Source organism: Nannobrachium achirus (assembly GCF_963921795.1).
Source record: "Nannobrachium achirus genome assembly, chromosome: 19".
NCBI classification, from domain to species: Eukaryota; Metazoa; Chordata; class Actinopteri; order Myctophiformes; family Myctophidae; genus Nannobrachium; species Nannobrachium achirus.
The window spans coordinates 8,340,769-8,357,195 of record NC_137826.1 but is presented as its reverse complement, the minus strand read 5'-3'; positions in this window follow the sequence as shown (position 1 = coordinate 8,357,195).

Here is a 16,427-nt window from a genome sequence, read left to right as displayed (position 1 = left end):
ACCCCAGGGTGCCCCGTCACCCACTTTGAAAACCCCTGCTGTAGGCTACACCAGGGGTCTTCAACGTTTTCAGTCCAAGGACCCCTTAGTTGAGAGAGAGAGATGAAGCAGGGACCCCCACAACCTTTTTTTGTTTAATCGTTTGACAGCACAATCATCAGTGTATTTTGGATTTGTGTCAATTTGTGTTTTCAGATATTTAACCACTTGAACCGTCAATACTTAATGAACTTGACATTTCACTCTGTACTTAGTTTGCTCTTTTAGCCCTCTACACCAAACTTCTTTGCCGAAAATAGCCGATCTACAAGCTCACAACCCCTCACATGCTAATTAAAGCAGACTTTTTTATTTTCTTAAATATTTCTAGTGGAGTCAATGGGACAGTGAATATACAAATGGCCATAACTTTTTTTTTCCAGCAGAGCAGGCCTCTCATTCTGTGGACCTTAATGACCAAACTAATAGATAAAACAGAAATAAAAAGTACGGCAGAAAATCACAGGTCTCCTCCCATTTTGGTGACTGGGTCCCCGGCTATCACACAAAAGCATCAGAAGCAGCACATCTACAACTTAAGCTTGAGCAACGAAAAGCAACAGAGACGCTTATGCAAGCTCTGTGTCAAGCTAACCCTGATAGCGTGCAAACGTAACCAAATGGACCTGCAATATGGACCACGAGCAGCAGAGTAGTCCTATAGCCCAGGGGTTCCCAAACCTTTTTGTCTCAGGGCACCCCATAAATATTTTTTTTAATCCGAGGCACCCCTACATTATAATTTTCACTCCCAGCACCTTATGTTATAGCATATCGTCGTCGTCGGGTGGAAACCTTGTTTTCTCCAAAACCATTCGTTTTGTATTTATCATCTATAAAATGATCTAAACTAGTGAAAACAGCAGATCTACAAGCACACATCGCCTCGCGATGTGTGCTTGTAGATCGGCTGTTTTCACTAGTTTTGTGCGACAGTCTTGTATGATGAAGCAGGGCTTTGCTCTACCAAAAGACGTACACATTTGAAACTTGGGAGATACGAGGTTTCTGCCCGACAGTGACGATATTTTAGTGATTATGTTGCAAGGAAAACGTTGAGATAACAGCCATTTTGGTTAGAACTGACTGAAAATAATTTTGTACTTCATGTTTAAAATGATACTAAATATTTCTTCAAGTGTCCAAATGAATTCCAAATATTATCAAATGATCTCGCGGCACCCCTGGACTGCTGTCACCCACTTTGAAAACCCCTGCTATAGCCGACCTGCATGAAGACCCAAAGCCCTATTAATTCCAACTTGGACCATGGAGGCTTTTTACCATGAAAGAAAAAACACCAAAAATCCATTAGATTCCATTCTCCTTTAAGCTACCTTCAGTACCTTGAGTCCTATAGCTGTGCACACACCGCCCGCCATGCACACACACACACACACACATGCACACACGCACACACACACACACACACACACGCACACACGCACGCACGCACACACGTTCTCCCCTAGCATTTTGAAAGCGGATGTAATTATCCGCCGAGGGTTTGTTATTTCATATTTAACTGTATATAATATTGAGGCAGATCTTATGACCAGACCACAACATCCTCCTCTCGCGCCGCCGCAAAAATGAATATTTTTGCTAAAAAGAATTCCCTCCTTGTTTGGGTTGAACTGGAACCCGGGAGGACTGTAGTTTGGATGATTTGTGTGCCGTGTGGGAGCCAGAGGGACGGCTGTGTGCGTGCGTGCGTGTCTCTGTGTGTGTGTTGTGTGTGTGTGTGATATGTGTGTGTGTGTGTGTGTGTGCAGGGCTGCAGCAGAGGGCCTGCAGGAATGCAAAAAACTCACATGGGGCGGAAATGGCAAGTGCACGCTGTTTGGAAATGGAGCTTCTCTCTGACATCCCAAACCTGCAGATTGCAAAATCATGTCCCGCGCTCACGCGCACCACACACGGGTTTGTGTTTACTATACTTGTGAGGATGTCAGTGTTTCATGAATGTTTTTTTTTTGTATCTAATACCCTAAAACAGGGGTTTTCAAAGTGGGTGACGGCCGGGGTGCCGCGAGATAATTTGATAATATTTGGAATTTATTTGGACTCTTGAAAAATATTTTGTATCATTTTAAACTTGAACTACAAAGTTATTTTCAGTCAGTTCTAACCAAAATGGCTATTATCTCAAAGTTTTCCTCGCAATACAAAACTAGTGAAAACAGCCGATCTACAATTGTAGATCTGCTGTTTTCACTAGTTTAGTACATTTTATAGATGATATGCTATAAATATAAGGTGCTGGGAGTGAAAGTTATAATGTAGGGGTGCCTCGGATTAAAACGAATATTTATGGGGTGCCCTGAGACAAAAAACGTTTGGGAACCCCTGCCCTAAAATCTACACGTCACGAGCCAAGCTTGTGAGCTTGTAGATCCGCTATTGTCAAGCCTTCCTCAGTGTGTTAAGAAAGTGGTCAGTGTTGTTGTGTGTGGCCTACCATATGAAGCAGTGGTTCTCAAAGTGGACTCCAGGGACTCTCTAGGTTCCTGTACCAAATGGACCCGTTAGGTCAGCGTACAAATGGAACCAAATGGACTCGATTTGTACGCTGAGAGTTAAGGGAAGACCTTGAAATGTAAAAGTTTGTCAACCACTGCCCCGTGACTGAGGGACTGATATACCGGGTATGTGTCTAATCCTAACCCTTAAATTAAAGGAGTAGTTCAAAATGTTTCCCCCCCTATCAATTACACACCCCAAGAAACCTTGAACTCTTGGATATTTCTTAGTTTTTTCTCATTCCTATCCACCTGTTTCCGCGGGAGTTTACTGGAGATTATTTGGTTGGTTTAACAGCAGACATACAAGCTCACGTCGCGTCGCAGATGCAGCCCGTTGTGAGCTTGTAAATCACACTCGGCTGCGGCGCCGGAAGCTCGGTACAACGTCTGCGCCATGCACTATGGGGCGTTGGAAACCCGTGGATAAAAGCCAATCATTTGATGACCGGGTTGTATTTCCGGTAGGAGACACAAAGAGTCTACTATGTGTGTCCTAACGGATACATCAGCCAGTAGGAGACGGTAATCAAATTACTGGCGTAGGAATGCGAAAAACTAAAAAGATCCATGAATTCAAGGCTTCATATGGTGTGCAACTGATAGAAAATAAGTCATTTTGGGGTAAAATACTCCTCTAGACTTAGTGGCTCAGGGGTAGAGAAACCGTCATTAGAACACAGAGGGTTCCCGAGGGATTCCCAGTTCGATTCCGGGCTCCCCCGGAGTTAGTGTTGAAGAGTCCTTGAGCAAGACTCTGAAGCCCTAGTTTCTCCCGGTGAGCAGGTTGGTGGTATGAATGTGTGTGTGAATGGGTGAATGTAATACACAATCTAAAGTATGTAAAGCGCCTTGGATAAAGGCGCTATATAAATGAACCATTTACCTAATATAACCTCTCTGCCTATACTATCCTGACTCTAACCTGAAGCTTATCCTAACTGTAAGCCTGACTCCCACAAGTCTTTTGTATTAACCATAAAACAACCATTTCTCTTGTGAGAACCAGGGAAATTATCCTCACTGTGTCTTATTTCTAAAATTACATGTACTTGTGGAGACATTTGGCACTCACAAGTATAGTAATACAAGCTCACACGCACGCACGCACGCACCCACACGGATACAAAGACATAGAAACTCTCTCTCTCTCTCTGGAATTTGAGAGTAAAATGAAACTTGAGCGAGGACAGTTTCAGCTGCGGAAGCAACACACATGTCAACACTGTGGAAGTGGTGGTGTGCGTGTGTGCGTGTGCGTGTGCGTGTGTGTGTGTGTGTGTGTGTGTGTGTGTGTGTGTGTGTGTGTGTGTGTGTGTGTTAGGGCATTCACGAATAGTGATTTTTAGTATTCGAATTATTCGACCTCAAAGTATTCGAATAGTCGAATATTCGACAGGACTGGAAAAACTGTCAATTAAGTAAGCAAGAGAGGGGAACATTGTGAAAATAGCCGATCTACATGAAAAATGCTATTTTCACAATATTTATCTGTGGAACCGAAGCACATTAATACCTACAATTCCAAGTGCTTGTCAGGGTGGGGGTCCCCAGTTCAAATATGTTTATTTTGGGGGTCACGGCCTAAAAAGGAAGCCCTGGTATAGAGCATTAACAAATTCATCCACCAGGGGCATTGACAAGTCATTCTTATGACTTCCTATCTAGCCAAGCTTTATAAACTATATGTTTATTTAAAGAGAATAAAATAAAATAAATAAATAATAAAAAAGCGAATATTCGACTTCGGTGATTAACGTCGAATACTAACTTTGATATTCGAATATTCGAATAATCGAATATTTGGTGAATGCCCTAGTGTGTGTGTGTGTGTGTGTGTGTGTGTGTGTGTGTGTGTGTGTGTGTGTGTGTGTGTGTGTGTGTGTGTGTGTGCGTGCGTGTGCGTGTGTGTGTGCATGCATGCGTTTGTGTGTGTGGGGGGGATTGGGGGGGTTCCGGGAAGCCTTTCATATCGTTGTGTTTTTTTGTAAATTAACGTCCTACTTGATCATACTACAGCATCACACAAAGCCATCAAAAGTAACAGATCTGCTACTTTTGCTGTTTTTTTTTATTTGAATGGTGAAAAGTAACTGTTTTGGACCGTTTCCACTAGACAGAAACAATATATTAACCTGGAGTTACAGTTTTCAAGGTTTGTGTTTATTAACTCTGAAACTAGTGTACAAATGGAACCAAACATTATTAGTGTCCAGTCCCCTATTGGTCCACTGTGTATGTGTCCAGTCCCCTATTGGTCCACTGTGTATGTGTCCAGTTCCCTATTGGTCCACTGTTTATGTGTCCAGTCCCCTATTGGTCCACTGTGTATGTGTCCAGTCCCCTATTGGTCCACTGTTTATGTGTCCAGTCCCCTATTGGTCCACTGTTTATGTGTCCAGTCCCCTATTGGTCCACTGTGTATGTGTCCAGTCCCCTATTGGTCCACTGTGTATGTGTCCAGTCCCCTATTGGTCCACTGTTTATGTGTCCAGTCCCCTATTGGTCCACTGTTTATGTGTCCAGTCCCCTATTGGTCCACTGTTTATGTGTCCAGTCCCCTATTGGTCCACTGTGTATGTGTCCAGTCCCCTATTGGTCCACTGTTTATGTGTCCAGTCCCCTATTGGTCCACTGTGTATGTGTCCAGTCCCCTATTGGTCCACTGTTTATGTGTCCAGTCCCCTATTGGTCCACTGTGTATGTGTCCAGTCCCCTATTGGTCCACTGTGTATGTGTCCAGTCCCCTATTGGTCCACTGTTTATGTGTCCAGTCCCCTATTGGTCCACTGTTTATGTGTCCAGTCCCCTATTGGTCCACTGTTTATGTGTCCAGTCCCCTATTGGTCCACTGTGTATGTGTCCAGTCCCCTATTGGTCCACTGTGTGTGTGTCCAGTCCCCTATTGGTCCACTGTGTGTGTGTCTTCAGTCCCCTAGACCAGTGTTTCTCAAATGGGGGTACGTGTACCCCTAGGGGTACGCGGAGGTACTGCAGGGGGTACTCAAATGCCCCCAAAAAAGAAAAATAGAAGTAGGCCTATAAATCACTGTTATGTTTAATGATGACACTTAGAGAAACAGAAACGTGTTGTGAGCCTGATAGTTGCTAACCCAAATTATGGTACCAGGCAACTGGGATGTGTTTGAATGTAAGTTATTGACATGAAAAGTGGACTGAAATGTTATGGCCACAGTGTTGAAAATAAATCTGTTCAGGAGTCACCTTTTGAAACTCTCACTCCCTTTCTATTTGTGATGGTTTTATGGTTTTAATTGCAGTTTTATAAGGAAAACGTTTTTTGTCGGGTAAGGGGGGTACTTGGATTAAAAAATCTGGGAAAGGGGGTACTCAAGACAAAAAAGATTGAGAAACACTGCCCTAGACCATTGGTTCTCAACCTTTTCAGGCCGCGACCCCCAAAATAATCACATTTTAACTGGGGACCCCCCACCCTGACGAGCACTAAGAGTTGAGGCATTAGATTTTATATAACATATTATGTTCTATTGTGAAAATAGCCGATCTACATGCTCACAACGCCTCACGTTGCGACGCGTTGTGAGCATGTAGATCGTCTATTTTCACAATTTCAGCCTCCAATTTTAGCCTCTAATTTGTCATTTTAGATGTATTAAAAGTCTTTAGAAATGTCACTTAAACTTTATGTTGGTTTGTTCACTTTTAAGTGAGAAAACAATGTTTCACAATGTTTCAGTTGATCATCTGGGGACCCCCCTGGGGGTCCCGACCCACAGGTTGAGAACCACTGCCCTAGACAGTGCTTCTCAAACGGTTTCATGTCAAGGACCCCCCAACTTTGATACATTTTTGGCAGAGGACCGACCACCATCTGAACATGATTTGACCCCCAAAAGAGAATATTTGTGTTAATAAAAAAAAAAAAAAAAAAAAAAAAGTTTATTATTCCATACAAAAATAACATAATCATAGGCTATAAAATAGGCTACTAGAAAATACAAATAGCAGATGTACAAGCAGATCAACAAGCTTGCAGCGTGTCACTTCGGGCTGTTTTTGAATTGCCAACCCCCTGGAACCTTCCCAAGGACCCCTGGGGGTCCCCGGACCCCACTTTGAGAACCAATGAAACAGCCACCCCAGTCAGCCTATACCCACCAACCAACCAGTGAGCCAGTCAGTCAGCCAGTCAGCCGACCAGCCTGTTTCATTCAGTGGAGCCACTGGCCGAGGACCAGGCAGCAGCAGTAAACAAAGGGCTACTGTCTCGCATCACTTCCCCCCAGAGGGGCCATCCAGCCTAGCAGCGGTTATCACCAGGCACCACCACCCTGCCACACACCCATAGGCCACTGCCATACCCCCTACAACTCTACCATATACACACCCATTGGCCACTGCCATACCCCCCTGCAACCAACTCTATACCATACACACCCATAGGCCACTGACATACCCCTCTGCTACCAACTCTACCATACACACCCATAGGCCACTGCCATACCCCCCCTGCAACCAACTCTATACCATACACACCCATAGGCCACTGCCATACCCCCTGCAACCAACTCTATACCATACAAACCCATAGACCACTGCCATACCCCCTGCAACTCTACCATATACACACCCATAGGCCACTGCCATACCCCCTACAACTCTACCATATACACACCCATTGGCCACTGCCATACCCCCCTGCAACCAACTCTATACCATACACACCCATAGGCCACTGACATACCCCTCTGCTACCAACTCTACCATACACACCCATAGGCCACTGCCATACCTCCCCTGCAACCAACTCTATACCATACACACCCATAGGCCACTGCCATACCCCCTGCAACCAACTCTATACCATACAAACCCATAGACCACTGCCATACCCCCTGCAACTCTACCATATACACACCCATAGACCACTGCCATACCCCCTACAACTCTACCATATACACACCCATAGACCACTGCCATACCCCCTACAACTCTACCATATACACACCCATAGACCACTGCCATACCCCTCTGCTACCAACTCTATACCATACACACCCACAGGCCACTGCCATACCCCTCTGCTACCAACTCTATACCATACACACGCATAGGCCACTGCCATACCCCCTACAACTCTACCATATACACACCCATAGACCACTGCCATACCCCCTACAACTCTACCATATACACACCCATAGACCACTGCCATACCCCTCTGATACCATACACACCCATAGGCCACTGCCATACCCCTCTGCTACCAACTCTATACCATACACACCCATAGACCACTGCCATACCCCCTGCAACTCTACCATATACACACCCATAGACCACTGCCATACCCCTCTGCTACCAACTCTATACCATACACACCCATAGACCACTGCCATACCCCCTGCAACTCTACCATATACACACCCATAGGCCACTGCCATACCCCTCTGCTACCAACTCTATACCATACACACCCATAGACCACTGCCATACCCCCTGCAACTCTACCATATACACACCCATAGACCACTGCCATACCCCTCTGCTACCAACTCTATATCATACACACCCATAGGCCACTGCCATACCCCTCTGCTACCAACTCTATACCATACACACCCATAGACCACTGCCATACCCCCTGCAACTCTACCATATACACACCCATAGGCCACTGCCATACCCCTCTGCTACCAACTCTATACCATACACACCCATAGACCACTGCCATACCCCCTGCAACTCTACCATATACACACCCATAGACCACTGCCATACCCCTCTGCTACCAACTCTATATCATACACACCCATAGGCCACTGCCATACCCCTCTGCTACCAACTCTATACCATACACACCCATAGACCACTGCCATACCCCCTGCAACTCTACCATATACACACCCATAGGCCACTGCCATACCCCTCTGCTACCAACTCTATACCATACACACCCAGAGACCACTGCCATACCACCCTGCTACCAGTGCCATACCCCGCTGTACTAACTCTGCCATACCCCTGCTACCAACTCTGCCATACCCCCCTGCTACCAACTCTGCCATACCCCCTGCTACCACTGCCATACCCCCTGCTACCACTGCCATACCCCCTGCTACCAACTCTGCCATACCCCCTGCTACCACTGCCATACCCCCTGCTACCACTGCCACACCCCCTGCTACCACTGCCATACCCCCCTGCTACCAACTCTGCCATACCCCCCTGCTACCACTGCCATACCACCCTTCTACCACTGCCATACCCAGCTGTACCAACTCTGCCATACCCCCCTGCTACCACTGCCATACCCCCCTGCTACCACTGCCATACCCCCTGCTACCAACTCTGCCATACCCCCTGCTACCACTGCCATACCCCCTGCTACCACTGCCACACCCCCTGCTACCACTGCCATACCCCCCTGCTACCAACTCTGCCATACCCCCTGCTACCACTGCCATACCCCCTGCTACCACTGCCACACCCCCTGCTACCACTGCCATACCACCCTTCTACCACTGCCATACCCAGCTGTACCAACTCTGCCATACCCCCTGCTACCACTGCCATACCACCCTGCTACCAACTCTGCCATACCCCCCTGCTACCACTGCCATACCCCCTGCTACCACTGCCATACCACCCTGCTACCACTGCCATACCCCGCTGTACTAACTCTGCCATACCCCCTGCTACCAACACTGCCATACCCCCTGCTACCAACACTGCCATACCCCCTGCTACCAACTCTGCCATACCCCCTGCTACCAACTCTGCCATACCCCCCATCTCAGGCATGTGCACACATAGACGGTGCCATGGCATTGGTCCGAAATCTCATTGTTCCTACATCCCATTAGTCAGAATCTGGTGATGTTAACCTGGTGAAAAATACTATGCCTAAACCTAAACCTAACCCTAACCTCAGTAAAACTATGCATAAACCTAACCCAAACCCTAACCCTAACCTCAGTAAAACTATGCCTAAACCCTAAACCTAACTAAATTCGGACTAATAAAGGGCCATTTATAGTTACGGATGGATGATTTTGTGTACGTTTGGGGTTGAGGAGGAACTTACGGTAATTGCGTCGACATGCATAGTTCCGTCCGTTCTCTGTGTTATATACGGTTCAATTACATACTGTATCCAATAGATGGCACCCAAATGCATCTTCCCAATGAGCAAACATGTTGATAGGCATCGGCGATTACATGCATTAAGTAAATAGCCTACAGCCGTGCTGTGCGTTCTTTCAATGGCATCGTACTCTATTTTCACTCCATAGTTGATGTCCCTGCACGCCGTCGCCGTCGGAAAATGCTGTTATTAAGCCTATTATTAATATTATTATTTGGATAAAGTAGAACAACTTTTAAAACCAATCATAATCATTTAAAATGGTATCATGATCTGACACTGGCACTTTGCTGCTTCTGCGTTCTGCCTCCGCTGCTGCTGTGTGCACTGCAGTTGTACAAGTGGCAACAGGTCTGCGTCCTGAACGGCTTGTTCACTGTTCAGCGTTACTTTGTGATTTATTTATTTTTTACTTCCTCCTACTACGAAATGGATACCAGAAAAAAAGACGAAACATTTCTCCCTCTACTGCCCCCACGGTTGACAAAAGTTTGCCACGGGTACTTCATGTGTACGTACGTTTTTATCGGTTTTAATCCGTTAGGTTGAGTGTTGTCCGTAACGTTACGGACAGAGACAATTACGTCCGGAGCTACGGAGAGACCGGATCAAAGTACTCTCCGTCTCCGTTCGTTATGTATCCCCGCGTTGTTTATGTACTACTATGCATGGTACTTAAGATGTAGGACTAATGGGCAGTTCCCCACATGGACATCAACGGGGGCTTGAGCCGCTGCCCCTTAAACTCTCCTGAACTTGAATGCAGCATCTTATGTTGAAAGAACTGCCCTCTATGTGTAGAAATCCATGCCGTTATGCCACATCTCCAATATTCACTTGATTATGCTTAGTTCGGTGTGGTATCAAGCTCACAACGCGTCACTGCGACGTGTTGTGAGCTAGGAGGTCGTCTATTTTCGATATTTTCACCAAAAGGCGCTATTCGAAATTTCAGCCCCTGCCCCAGATGGTTGATTTAGAACAGGATCTTCAATGTATTTCATGCCCAGGACCCCTATAGCTGAAAGAGATGGGATCCCCGACTATATACTGTATAAATTCTGTTGCAGGTGAATCTTTTTCACAGACTTTGACAGTGCATATTTGATTCACGTTAATGTTGCGTTGTGAGCTAGGGATGCTAGTGTTCAAATGGTTAATGTAAAAGCAAAGATTTGCCCCCCGGAGTAACTCTGAGGACCCCTACGGGTCCCGGACGGACACCCTGTTGAAGATCCCTGATTTAGAAAGATAACCCATCCCAATTGGAGCCACGAGAGCCCGAAAAATGGTACACAAATCCTACAAATGTTCTCCTAAGTGGACGCCGTCTGACGGCAGATCTCACGAACGTCCTTTGTTTTCTGATGCCGTAGATCCTGCCAGAGTGTGTTGCTGGGACAGAGAAAGGTCCATGATAAGGTTGATTTTCTCCTGGAAACAAACAATTTAGTATGAACATATTCGGAAGACTGTGTGGCTTGTGAGTTGTGACGAGTCCGACTGGGTCCAGTGACCATGGGACTAAATAATGGTTCAGCACGTTAGGTGTTTAACCCATTTAGGCCTAGAATTATTGAACGCTTTAACCAGTGAAAAATAGCAGATATACAAGCTCACAGCGCGGCACTGAGTGTCGCGCTGCGAGCTTGTAGATCTGCTATTTTTTTTAAAGTCGTGAAAATGTGTGCAAAACTTTGAATATATGTATTTTCAAAGCGAACGTTTGTAAATCAAATTTTGCTTCTGGGTGGTCCCTGGAACTAAATATTTTGAGATGCGGGTCCGTGGCCAAATACATATCAGTTTGGGGGTCCTTCGCGTGAAAAGGTTTGAGAAACACTGACACAGTAGTCTCTCAATAACAGACTAACTGAGCTCCATTTAAGTGAAAAGGACCTTTTCTTTGACGATGGCTATAGCCAGATTGCTGACATAGAATCATAGGTTTTTCCAAACATCTTAGAAGGATTCAAGACACTTATAGAATCGGGTCAAAATTCTAATTTTCACGACTTTTCAAAAATAGCAGATCTACAAGCTCGCAGCCCGCTGTGAGCTTGTATATCTGCTATTTTTCAATGGTTAAAGCATAAAATAATGATACACAATAATGTGTACCCGTTCTAAATGGGTAGATGGTCAAAGGGACAGTGCCCTCAATACCCTCATACATGTCAAACTACTTCTCCAAAGTGATTGACACCCACAGCGCTAGAGGGAACAACTATGTTCTGGTATACTACGCAAATTTTGAACAAACTATTTTCTAAGTACTTCTGTCACCAAAATGTGGAATGCCCCCCAACAACATCCATTAGGATTTGTAACAATTTCAAAATTGGCATGCAGAAAAAGGAAGACTTCAAGGGGATCTACAAGCTCACCATGTTGCGACGCGTTGCATACATCTCCTATTTTTCAAAGATTTGGACAAATATTGAGAAATTGTGAGTGTAGAAAATAGCAGATCGACAAGCTCAAAAAGCGTCGTTTCGCACCACGTTTCAAGCTTGCAGATCTGCTTTCGGTGTAGAGGGAACAAAGGAGGGGCCACGTAAAAAAAAAACGGGTTGAAAGCGATTGCAAAACAATATCCAGTGGAAATGAATCCATATCTTTGTCTTCAGAGTTCAAGGAACAGCCTCTGCATGCTTTTTGACCACATATTAAAAGGCTCTATTGATTGTCTTAAGTACCATCTCTTATGCCTTAACTCAAAGGCCTGTCCATACTGTCTCTGACCACCAAACCTTTCCGAGAGTTCGGACTTTCCGACGTGCAGCTTTCCCAACTCTTTTCAGAAGAGTTCGGTAATGCTTTTCAGAAGATGCGAGTGACGTAATTTTGTAGTTAAGTTGAGTTAAGGAATAAGAGCTGGTACTTAACTAGAATGATTGAATGCTTTGACCATTGAAAAATAGCAGATATACAAGCTCACAGCGCGGCACCGAGTGCCGCGCTGCGAGCTATTTTTGAAAAAGTCGTGAAAATGTGTGCGAATCTTTGAATATATGTATTTTCAAAGCGAACGTTTTTAACTCAAATTTTGCTTCTGGGGGGTCCCTGGAACGAAATATTTTGAGATGGGGGTCCGTGGCCAAATAAATATCATTTTGGGGGTCCTTTACATGAAAAAGTTTGAGAACCACTGACATATTTGTCTCTCAAGAACAGACTAACTGAGCTCCAGTTGAAGTGAAAAGGATCTTTTCTTTGACGATGGCTGGCAGGATTGCTGACATTTGGTTTTTCAAAACATCTTAGAAGGATTCAAAAGACACTTATAGAATCGGGTCAAAATTCTAATTTTCACGATTTTTCAAAAATAGCAGATCTACAAGCTCGCGGCGCGGCACTCGGTGCCGCGCTGTGAGCTTGTATATCTGCTATTTTTCAATAGTTAAAGCAGTCAATAATCCTAGGCCTAAATGGGTTAAGACAATCAAAATATAGCCCTATAAGTGTTCATTTAACTGAATAGTTAAATGAATACTCAGCAACTTACAGCGTACACCAGCTAAAACACAACAAATCACTCGAACAGAGATATTTACCATGTAACTTCCATTCTATTCTATTCTATTCTATTCTATTCTATTCTATCCCATTTAGAACGGGTACACATTTTGTGTATCATTATTTTATGCTTTAACTATTGAAAAATAGCAGATATACAAGCTCACAGCGCGGCACCGAGTGCCGCACTGCGAGCTTGTAGATCTGCTATTTTTGAAGAATTGTGAAAATTTAAATTTTTACCCGAATCTATAAGTGTCTTTTGAATCCTTCTAAGGTTTTTTGAAAAACCTATGTTTCTATGTCAGCAATCTGGCCAGCCATCGTCAAAGAAAAGGTCCTTTTCACTTAACTGGAGCTCAGTTAGTCTGTTCTTGAGAGACTACTATGTCAGGGGTTCTCAAACCTTTTTCATGTGAAGGACCCCTGTAAAAAAATATTCATATCTCAAAATATTATAGTTCCAAGGACCACCTAGAAGCAAAATTTGAGTTACAAACGTTCGCTCTAAAAATACATATATTCAAAGATTTGCACACATTTTCACGACTTTTTCAAAAATAGCAGATCTACAAGCTCGCAGCGCGGCACTCGGGAACTTACAGCGTACAACAGCTAAAACATAACAAATCACTTGAACAGAGATATTTACCATGTAACTTCCATTCTGTTCTATTCTATTCTATTCTATTCTGTTCTATTCTATTCTATTCTATTCTGTTGAGTTCTGTTCTGTTCTGATCCTATTTGAGAAGTTAAGCAGGAGTCTGGAATTTTAATGGGCAGCTTTGCTCCTCCAGTCTTGATAAGTATTCTGCCGGTGTAGTATGATACTTCCTTCCACTACACCCCCCCTCCCCTCCCCTCCCCACCCTGTGTGTGTGTGTGTGTGTGTGTGTGTGTGTGTGTGTGTGTGTGTGTGTGTGTGTGTGTGTGTGTGTGTGTGTGTGTGTGTGTGTGTGTGTGTGTGCGTGTGTGTGTGCGCGCGTGCGCCTGAGGGGGGTGGACATGTGTAAAGGAACAGTTGCATTCCTTTCAGATCCTCCTCTCGGAGGGGAAAACACACACACACACACACACACACACACACACACATGCACACACACACGCACGCACGCACGCACGCACGCACGCACGCACGCACGCACACACACACACGTGCACGCACGCACACACACAGGCACACGCGCGAGGCACACACACACACAAATCTCCTCATTCAGATCCAAACAAATGAAGCTTACACGAACAAACCTACACCCTGTCTATCTCTCTCTCCCCCTCTCCCTCTCTCTCTCTCTCTCTAGCAGAGGAGAGAGGGCTGTTTAGAGAGCAGAATGCTCCCCCCAGGCGTCTGAGAGAGCGAGAGAGCGAGAGAGAGAGAGAGAGAGGGGCCACAGCTCGAGCGCCCAAAGCCGAGGCCCGACCAAACTTGGCTTCCGACCCCGCGGGCCCAGAGCCCCGCCCACTTGGCGGTGGCCCACGGTGCATTCCTGGTGAGAGCATTGTCAAAGCCAAGCACTTCCTCTGGCGCCGGGCCAGCCCCCCCCCTCCCGCCACAATAACATCTCACACATTTAACACGCACAGGGCCTAGTGCACACACACACACACACACACACACAAAACGCAGTGCCTACCGCACGTACTGTACACACGCACACATGCCTAGGTTGGGGTGCGTGCGTGAGGGGGTGTTTGACGCTCGCAGGAAATAGCAGATCTACAAGCTCACAACGCATCGCGCTGCGATGCGTTGTGAGCTTGTAAATCTGCTATTTCCGGTGTGTGTGTGTGTGCTATGGTGTTGATGATTACTGGCGTGTTATTGTACGTCTTTTGAATGTCTTGATGAATTGAATACACCGATAGGAACAATGGAAACAAGCCCTCGGGGGCCTTTTGTGTTGTTATCCCTTTACCAATCCTTGTATAATAATCGCACCGCCGTGCCTTTTTGCAGACGGCTAACAAAGTGTTCAATCAATCAAAAGACGGCGCGCGCACAACCAAGTGTAACTGGAGGTTATACACCATACTTACACGTGTACATACTGTACAACATGCAGGCCAGTGAAAGTGTACAAAGGTGTAGGGATACAAACACACACACACACTGCATACATTGACGCACGCACGCACGCACGCACGCACGCACGCACGTGCATGCATGCTGAGAGCACTGTTGCAAAACACTGCTGTCTCTCTTCCTTTTCCCTTTATTGTATTTTCAATTTCCATCTACTGTATTGCCCTCCTAAAAATATATATTTTTATGTATATTTTTTTTCCTTTTAATAAACATTTGAACAACACAATACTTGTAATGGCACAACTTGTCTCTGGCACAAAATGTCTTCAGATAATGGGGGTCTTCGGCGAAAATACATGTATATTTGTAAATGTATATATAAAAAAAAACTAAAAAAAAAAAAAAACTGAACGCCTGCTCTATAAGTGTCATGGCTGCACTGTCCCTGACTCCGTATTTCTCACGATATTTCTGCCAGATAATAAATAACACGACTTTCATAATTGCCAAAGCCGTCACTTTTACTGGATACACGACACGCAATATAACCCTCCTCCAGAAAACCTGAAAGGATCTGCTATCCCACTCTACTCCATAACCCGTAGGTGTGCTTTCTTTCTCACACACTGCAAAGAAGAAACTCTCAAAGCATTATTTTAACCCCTAAAAGCAATGAAAACCGAACCATTTTCACACATTAATCTATTTAGGCCTGAACGCAAATCTGTTATGCTTTGACTATTAAAAAAATAGCAGATATACAAGCTCACAGCGCGGCACCAAGTGCCATGCTGCGAGGTTGTAGATCTGCTATTTTTGAAAAATCGTGAACATTTGTGCAAGACCCGATTCTATAAATGTCTTCTAAATCCTTCTAGGTTTAAAAAAAAAAAAAAAAGAAAAAAAAAAAAGAAATTACATGTATTTGGCCACGGACCCCCATCTCAAAACATGTTGTTCCAGGGACCACCCAGAAGCAACTATTTGAGTTACAAATGTTTGCTTTTAAAAAGATAATTTTTCAAAAATAGCAGATCTACAAGCTCGCAGCGCGGCACTCGGTGCCGCGCTGTGAGCTTGTATATCTGCTGTTTTTCAATAGTTAAAGCATTAAATAGTTCTAGGCCTAAATGCCTTAAAAATGAAACACTGGGGGGGCTTTGCAGTGAAGCGGTTTCATTTCTTT